Source organism: Cololabis saira, chromosome 14 (assembly GCF_033807715.1).
Source record: "Cololabis saira isolate AMF1-May2022 chromosome 14, fColSai1.1, whole genome shotgun sequence".
NCBI lineage: Eukaryota > Metazoa > Chordata > Actinopteri > Beloniformes > Belonidae > Cololabis > Cololabis saira.
The window spans coordinates 39,913,467-39,922,054 of record NC_084600.1 but is presented as its reverse complement, the minus strand read 5'-3'; the positions used below and the strand labels follow the sequence as shown (position 1 = coordinate 39,922,054).

The following is an 8,588-nucleotide window of genomic DNA, read 5'->3' as shown; positions in this document are numbered from 1 at the left end:
TTGTGGCTGATGCCCAGCGGTGCCCAGGGCGCCCGAACTCTGTTTTCACCTCCGCCCATGCCATCCTCCACCGCCTGTAAGAGATTCTTAGGAGCCTCCCCGGCCTTGGGATTTGACCTGAAGGAGCTTCTGAAGCCGGTTTAAACCAAACAGAGTCATTTGTCCACGTGTGAAGATCAGCCGGTCAGGGAAACGTTGTTCTGGACAGAACTACAAAGGTGCTGATGATGAGATCAGTGAAGCCCTCAGCAGCCCTCAGAATTATGTTTGGTGTCTTTGTGACGAGGAGCTTTTTGCAATCTCTCTCTCAATACTTCGGAACATTTAAATGGTTTCTGTCGTGATTTGAGTTAAAATGAGGCTAAAGTGAAATCTGATTTGATTTGTCTCTGTCAGAGCGAAGATGTCGTTAAAGCGACGGCTGGTGTCTATGTTGTTGTGCTGCGTTTACTGCGTGGCCTCGCTCTTCTGCTTACATCCAGACCGGAACAACTGCTTCTCAGCGGGAACTCGGTGAGTTTATACATGTAATCAGTACTCGAGTTGTAAAGAAAGAATCAGGGGGGATGGTGGATTTTATCATATGGGGACAGATAATTAGTGCTGATTACAAATAATATAATATATTACAAATAATAGCACTGACCAAAACACCTGCAGAAATACTGCAGGAATGACATAGCAGCAGTTAAATGCAGCCTTCTGTAAGCTTTAAATATCCACTGGGCTTACATCAAATACATCAAAACACTACAATAAAAAACACTTTTCTGAACTTATCAATATGATTCTGTCCTTCACAGGATAAGTAAAATGGATCACTGCAAAAACGCAAAATCTTAACAAGAATATTTGTCTTATTTCTAGTTAAAATGTCTCATTTTAGTAAAAAAAATCTCATTACACTTAAAACAAAACTCCTCACTGGAAAAAACAATTTTCACCTGTTTCAAGTAGATTTTCACTTAAAATAAGTAAAAAAATCTGCCAGTGGAACAAGATTTTTTTGCTTGTAATGAGAAGATAAATCTTGTCCCACTGGCAGATTTTCTTACTTATTTCAAGTGAAAATTTACTTGAAACAGGTGAAAATTGTCAAATAAGTTATTTTTCTGGTGATGACTCTAAATGTTGAAATAGCAGTAAAACCACATTCATTGATGAAATGACATAAGGGATGGAAAGGGGGGATGGAAGTTTTACAGGGGGATGATTTGGACCGTTTTTATTTCAGGGGGGATGCCACCCCCCCTCATCCCCCCCTCAACTCGAGTACTGCATGTAATCGTGTGCACTGTCACACTTTGCAGATATGTTAACAGACCATTTAAGAAGAATCTATATTATTATAGTTATGCAACTCTCTGGCAGATAAAAAAAAAATGAAATTTGACAGTAAAAGATAGTCGCTAGTACAAGTGGAACAACATTTGATCATATATCTTGTAAAGTCTAAAAAGAATAGACAATATTTTCAGATTTTCTCAGCAATAACATGCAAAGTGAGAGTTATTTCTGATAGAAAAACACATGAAAACTGTGTGAGGGAGTGTCAATTAAACTGTCATGCATAGATGAGCTGGGGTTGGGATTAGGGAACTAGTCTGGTCCGTCGTACACATTCACTGTGTGGAAATTGTCTCTTGTGAAATGCGTCTGATACCCTTCCCATGCACAGCCATTTCCACTGGTACAGAACGTACCGACCCAAGCTTTATGCACGCCTCACACAGCAGGGTCCAAGAGCCTTATTCTTTATCAAAGTTAACCATTACTTTTGGAATGATCTGATCCAGGGCTGAAAACAAATCCAGTCGTCTATTTTCAATTAAAAAAAGGCATTTTGAAACAAACTTTGACTTCATAACAGCTGATACAGAGGACAAAAGTGTCTACGTGCAGTGACAATATACAGGACTGTCTCAGAAAATTAGAATATTGTGATAAAGTTCTTTATTTTCTGTAATGCAATTAAAAAAACAAAAATGTCATACATTCTGGATTCATTACAAATCAACTGAAATATTGCAAGCCTTTTATTATTTTAATATTGCTGATTAAGGCTTACAGTTTAAGATTAAGATTCCCAGAATTTTTTGAGACAGGATATTTTAGTTTTCTTAAGCTGTAAACCATGATCAGCAATATTAAAATAATAAAAGGCTTGCAATATTTCAGTTGATTTGTAATGAATCCAGAATGTATGACATTTTTATTTTTGTAATTGCATTACAGAAAATCACAATATTCTAATTTTATGAGACAGTCCTGTATTTAAGGTACTAACTAGAGAAAAGCAGTGGTCAATAACTCTTGCAGCACAGTCTAAATATCAGTAAAGAAAGATCTACTAACATTTTGGCTCGTTGTTGACTAGATGCTTACTTAGCAAGCACATTAAAGCAGCACAAAGGAAAGTTTGAAATTTGTGGCTCAGAGGTTTCCCTTATGGGTCTTGTTATTCTATCACTGCTGATGTGTGACAAAGTGCCATGAAGCAATATGCAGTTGCTGTAAGAGACGAATGAGAGTTGAGTTTTTTTTAAGTGATTATTTGTCCCAAAAGTAAGAACAGGAAGCTCTGACTCAAATTAATTTTCAAATGACACTGACATGGATGTTTTAACATTGCTTTAATGCAACAGAAAATGCCAAGGCTCATACATAAACTGGCTGTGGTGGAGAAATGTTAAACTTCCTGAAATATCATGTCCACCAAACAGAGCAATACAATTTCATTACCGTATTGTCCCGAATATAAGACGGTGTTTTTTGCATTGAAATAAGACTGAAAAAGTGGGCGTCGTCTTACATTCGGGGTCTAGACATTATACCCATTGACACCGCTAGATGGCGCCAGATATCTTTAAAGCCAATGCTGAAATTAACTCCCCAGGCCAAAGCAAACCCCTGTCACCAAGAAGAAAAATAAAAATAGCAGTAGCATGAATAAGAAAAATAAAAAATAGCGGTAAGAAAGAAAAGAGAAGAAAATAACAGAAGAGATAACAGAAAAGGAGAAAAGTAGCGACAATCTGGAGAAAAGTGGGTCGAAGAAGTTATGATGCAAACTTCAAGATCATGATTTGAATGAGGCAAAATAACATGCTTTTTCTCTCGAATATATTGTTATAATCATTTGTTTCAGATGTACTGTAATTATTTTCTGTATAAAAATTTAATTTGGTGTTTAAAAAGTCTTTTTTCAAATTTGAGTCTTGAAAAAGGTGGTCGTTTTACAATCAGGGTCGTCTTATATTCGGGCCAATATGGTAATATCTGGAATGGAAAGAAAATGGTTTCTGATTAACATTTCTCTCTCCCTCTCACTCCCCCGCCCCTTTCTTCCAGGAATCTGGTGTCTGTTTTCCAACAACTTTACCAGCGTGTCATTCGGTTGCTGAGAACAACACTCTGATTCCAGACTGCTTCCTGTGTTTGAGCCAGTAACCCTGGATCAAACATGCAAGTATGGGTGTCAACTGCAAAGCCTCTGAGAAAGAAAGTAAAACGAAGGAAATAGAAACAATGAGAGAGAAACTATGTGTAACAAACAATCTTGGACTGCTCAGTTTGCTCTAAATCATTCCTTAACGAACCGTTCTTTCTCTCTGCTGCTGCTGATCCCTGGCTGATAAAGAAAATCTATTTTTCTACTGACAATCTTAATATTGTGAATGTGTGCCGTGTAACATTCAAGTAGCTGGAAAAGACACCAACAATCCTCTTTTAGGTACATTACTCCTCTGCAAAAAGCAATGAAACCAGAAAGGTATGGGTTCTAGTCTGTAATGTATGAAGATGCAGGGGTCACTCCAGTAATAACTACGAGGTTCCAAGTTAGCTTTGAGTGACTGGAAAAACTGAATCTGAATGTTGCTAAGAGGAAACCATGACAGGTTGGTTGATGAAGTTATAAAACAAAAAGGAAATAATAAAAGGCCTAGGACAGAAAGTAGGAATGTAAGAAAAAAGAAAATGTGTCAGGAAGAATATGCTAAAGAGAAAGGAAGGACGTACTAAAAATCAAAGGAAAGATGTACGACAGTCTGTCAGAAACAGTAGCTGTTTAAGAGGAACTGAGCAAACCCCATGTGATGTTTTCTGAAGAGTGATTGTGTAGCCTCTTTTGCTCGTTACGGCACCCTGGCGCAAATGGGTGGAACATACCGGCCACACCCACCTAATGTCCATCACAGTTAGTTATTTTAGCTTTGGATGACTTAGTTTATATTAACCTATGATGCCAATTAATATAATTACACACTCATTCTTATCAAATATTTCCAAACATCCTAATTTCAAGTGCTGCTACCGAAACAGAGTCTAAAAGAGATGCTGCCAGAGGTGAAACAAATACTAGCAGAACTGAGCTGAGACCCCTGGTTCACAACCTGCTGCTACCGGCGTTGAGGGTTGATTGGCCGCAGTTTCGTACCTAACCCTGCGTTCACACTGAAAGCGTCATAGGTGTCCGGCTGCCATTCATTGTCTATGAAAACGCGCGTCGAGAAGCGGCGGGAGCAGCCGGAGCGTCGCGTCAATTTGAAGTTGAAAAATCTGAACTTTATGCAAATAAGCAGCGGCGACGCCGAGGCGGCGTCCAATCCCAGACCGGGATTCCCGAAGCGAGAAGCCTCAATGCTGATTGTACATTCATGTACTCACAAACGTACACTCATTCACATGCACACATGAGAGGAGCTGTGCACTAACAAACTTATTTTATCAGGAATTAATATATTTCATCCAGCAAAATGACATTTTTGCTGAATTGACTGTCATTTTACCTGAACTGATCACGTGAAACACGTATCTGATGGTTGAGGAGCTGGATGGTCCCAACGATTTTATTTGCTACATTGATCCAACAAAAAATAATTAAAAACCGTGCTTATTAATCACAAAACACAGGTTAATAAATCATCATGACCAAATCCACTCCGACCCGGTGTGTAGTAATCAGCGCAGACAGACTGCAGCTTCGCCTGAATTATGGTTCCGCATTAAATCGACAGCGTAGCCGACGGCGTAGTACGGTGTGCGTCGCCGCGTACCCTACGCCGTTGGGTCTGCGTTGGTGTGACGCGGAACCATAAATCAGCCTAGGCGGATTTATGGTTCACCAGGAGTGGGCTCTGTCGGTTGATGTTGATCCACGGACCAAACTTGTTAAGGAGCATCAAACTCACTCCTATCTACGCGGAAATAACGCTAAAATATAAAGAAGGCGTCCCAAAGTGTGATTTATGGTGAAATAGGAAACTGAAGATGTGCACAGTGTTGCCAACTCCTCAGTAAGGAAAGTAGCTATTGGCTGTCCCGAAAGTCGCTAGAAGTCGCTAAATGACGTCATCGCCTAATCTGCATAATTGGCTATTTGCATATAACTGTAATGGACGCTGTAGGAGAGAGGAATAACGTTGTGGGAGAGACAAAAGTGAGTAAAAAACACCCTAAATATGTTTAGAACTACAAATGTACAAAAATAATTTCAACATTAACAACATTTAATGATTTTAATGCTTTGTCTAGATCCACATTACACACATCAGGTTTGTCCTGTATTGTTAAATGTTATAACAGCAAATTTAATCAAAAGATTGTTATGTAGGGTGAAATTGCTAGCTCTACAACCAACCCTCCTCCTTTATCCGGGCTTGGGACCAGCAAAGTGACCCAAAAGAATAAAGAAACGTTTACATTTACATCCCGCTCTGCAAGCCAGCGGCGGCTTTGCGCAAGCGCATTTCATTTGCAGTCTGGACGTGGAGTGGTGAGGGTCTCGTCTCTGCTCTGCTCTGCCCACCAGATAAGTCTCCAATAACACCAGAAAAAGTCGCTAGATTTGTCGCTAGTCGCTTTTTTGAAAAAAAAGTCGCTATAGGGGTCTGAAAAGTCACTAAATCTAGCGACAAAGTCACTAAGTTGGCAACACTGGATGTGCAGCTATATGAGTAGGCTCTTCCCACTGTTCCCTTGAGTTCTGCAGCGAGGCTTTAGCCCGGCCCACTGCAGGCGTCCACAGTACATGCCGCTTTCAGTGTGAACGCTCCAAACAGCGAGATGCTGGCGTCAGGAGATTTTTGACGCTTTCAGTGTGAACGCAGGATTACAGGTTAAGTCTTTATTCACTACTCAAAGCTATGCTCAGAATTCAGTACGGTGCTAAGTTGCAGAAGTGACGACAGCTAGCCCTAGTCTGTACCAGCTGCCAGTAAAATAGAGATCAGTGTGGACTGACTCACTTTTGGAGCCATCCCCTAAAGGTCAGATGAGGAAGTGCCATTTTTCCTACTTCGTGTTTGGCCTCAACTCAGAAGTAAGAATGCTGGTGGTTGGTCAGAAATGTTGTGGTTGGTGGAGGACTCCAATGCAGTCTCACAGGAAGATTGAGGGGAATATTGAAATCAAGTCATTTGCAAAAAGTGTAATATGTCACACACTGAAAGTGCTGCAGTGGCACAGCCTAGAAATCTAGATGCACCGCTAGCAAATTTCAATTTTGCTCTGCAGGTACATCTTTCAGGATGTGGGTCTGATCTATCAGGCGAGCAGTGCCATGTGATTGAAAAAATAAATAAATAAAATAAAAAATTATCTCATTTTTTTGTGAAGCTGTTTAAAGGATGACAGGTGCAATAAAAATGTTGGGTCATATGAGGTTGTTAAAATGCTTAAAATCTAACTCTGAATGTGTGTTGTAAAAGTGAGGGAGGTAGGTGAATGAGTAGAAGTCGATTGATTAAATATCACATATATATGACATGTATAAGGTAAGTTTTCTTTTGGTGCAGATATGAACCCATTACAACTGATCCTGTTAGAAGCTGGAATTTATGTAATATGCTCTGTTGAAGATTTTGAGTGAAAGTAGTGACCACAAATATGCTTTTGTTCGTAATATTAAATAATTCAGCCTCCATTGTCTGTGCTGCCTGAAAAGTTTTAGTACAATCTCCACTGGACAAGTTTTATTTTTAAAACTTTTGTATGAAACAGAGTATTACATGCTCCAAAATTAAGTTTCAATAGAATTGTGCTTTTTTTGTTTGTTTGTTTTAACAGGTTGTTTTGTTTCTACTTATTCAAGACATGAAAAATGTGAATGCTCTAGTTCAGGGGTCGGCAACCCGCGGCTCTAGAGCCGCATGCTCTTTAGCGCCGCCCTAGTGGCTCCTGGAGCTTTTAAAAAAATGTTTGACCTTTTTTCCCTTTTTTTCCCCTTTTTTCTTCTTTTTTTTCTCTTTTTTCCTTTTCTTTCTTCTTTTTTCTTACTTTTTCCTTTCCTTTTTAATCTCGATATTTCGACTTTTTTCTCAAAATTTCGACTTTTTTCTCAATATTTAGATTTCTTTCTCGACATTTTGACATTTTCTCTCGACATTTTGAGTTTTTTCTCAACATTTCAACTTTTTTCTCGACATTTCGACTTTTGTCTCAAGATTGTACTTCAACATTAATCTTGACATTTCTACTTTTTTCTCGAAATTTCGACTTTTTTCTCAATATTTCGACTTTTTTCTCGACATTTCAACTTTTTTCTCGACATTTTCACTTTTCTCTCAACATTTCGACTTTTTTCTCAACATTTCGACTTTTGTCTCAAGATTGTACTTCAACATTAATCTTGACATTTCGACTTTTTTCTCGAAATTTCGACTTTTTTCTCGACATTTCGACTTTTTTCTCGAAGTGCATAATGAAAAAAAAACTTCCCCCAGTTATAACTAATATAGAAACATGCAGCATGTGTTGCCTTCATTCTAAGGCTTATACAAGGCTTATACTAAGGCTCCAGACATATTTGTTTTTTGTGTTTTTGGTCCAATACGGCTCTAAAACATTTTGGGTTTGCCGACCCCTACTCTAGTTATTACAGTGACAATTTTCAAGCAGTTGAGCGTTAGGTTATAAGAGTAATGACTGTGCCAGGCTTTTTATCTGGGCAGTAAAGGGCGACAGTAACTCCAATGGTAGTGGGGAACTTACAGCTGTGACATCCAACCTTCCAGCAGATCCCGGGAGCAACAACAGAGATCTCAGACCAGAAGTGCACAGCCTTGGGAACAGCAAAAACATTGAACTTTCCCACAACCTTCAAGCTCCAAGGTCTCTGGTAGAGAACGCAAGCTTGAGGATGGCTACTTTAAAGCCGCTGTACTGTATGTAGCAGTGCAACGTCTGACTACATGGGGGCGAAGAGATCTGCCGTGTTGACGAAATAACCACAAACACTACTGTTCCAATGAGGGAGGGAGATGTCACAGCACATCTTAATCATCTTACTTTGTCTAACTGTATGCACTTTGTTGTGTCTTGTCTGCCTGGGAATGTCACGTTCACTTTCTTGCAAGATTCTTCCCCCAAGAGTGGCTTTAACAGCAGCTGTAAAGGTGTACTTTCAAAATAAAGTATATATATACTTATAAACAGATAATAAAAATAAAGACAAGACAACTGGAGCACAAGTTTATTGTGTTTATTCTATCTATCTATCTATCTATCTATCTATCTATCTATCTATCTATCTATCTATCTATCTATCTATCTATCTATCTATCTATCTATCTATCTATCTATCTATC

At 39.0% G+C, this 8,588-nt stretch overlaps 1 long non-coding RNA gene across 1 annotated transcript; it reads left to right on the top strand.

The window, feature by feature from the left end:
* Positions 1 to 7,404, top strand: LOC133460084 (uncharacterized). The gene is made up of 3 exons (XR_009784084.1): positions 1 to 218; positions 397 to 513; positions 3,352 to 7,404. It is a non-coding gene; the product is annotated as an uncharacterized LOC133460084 (long non-coding RNA).
* Positions 7,405 to 8,588: the final 1,184 nt, after the last annotated feature.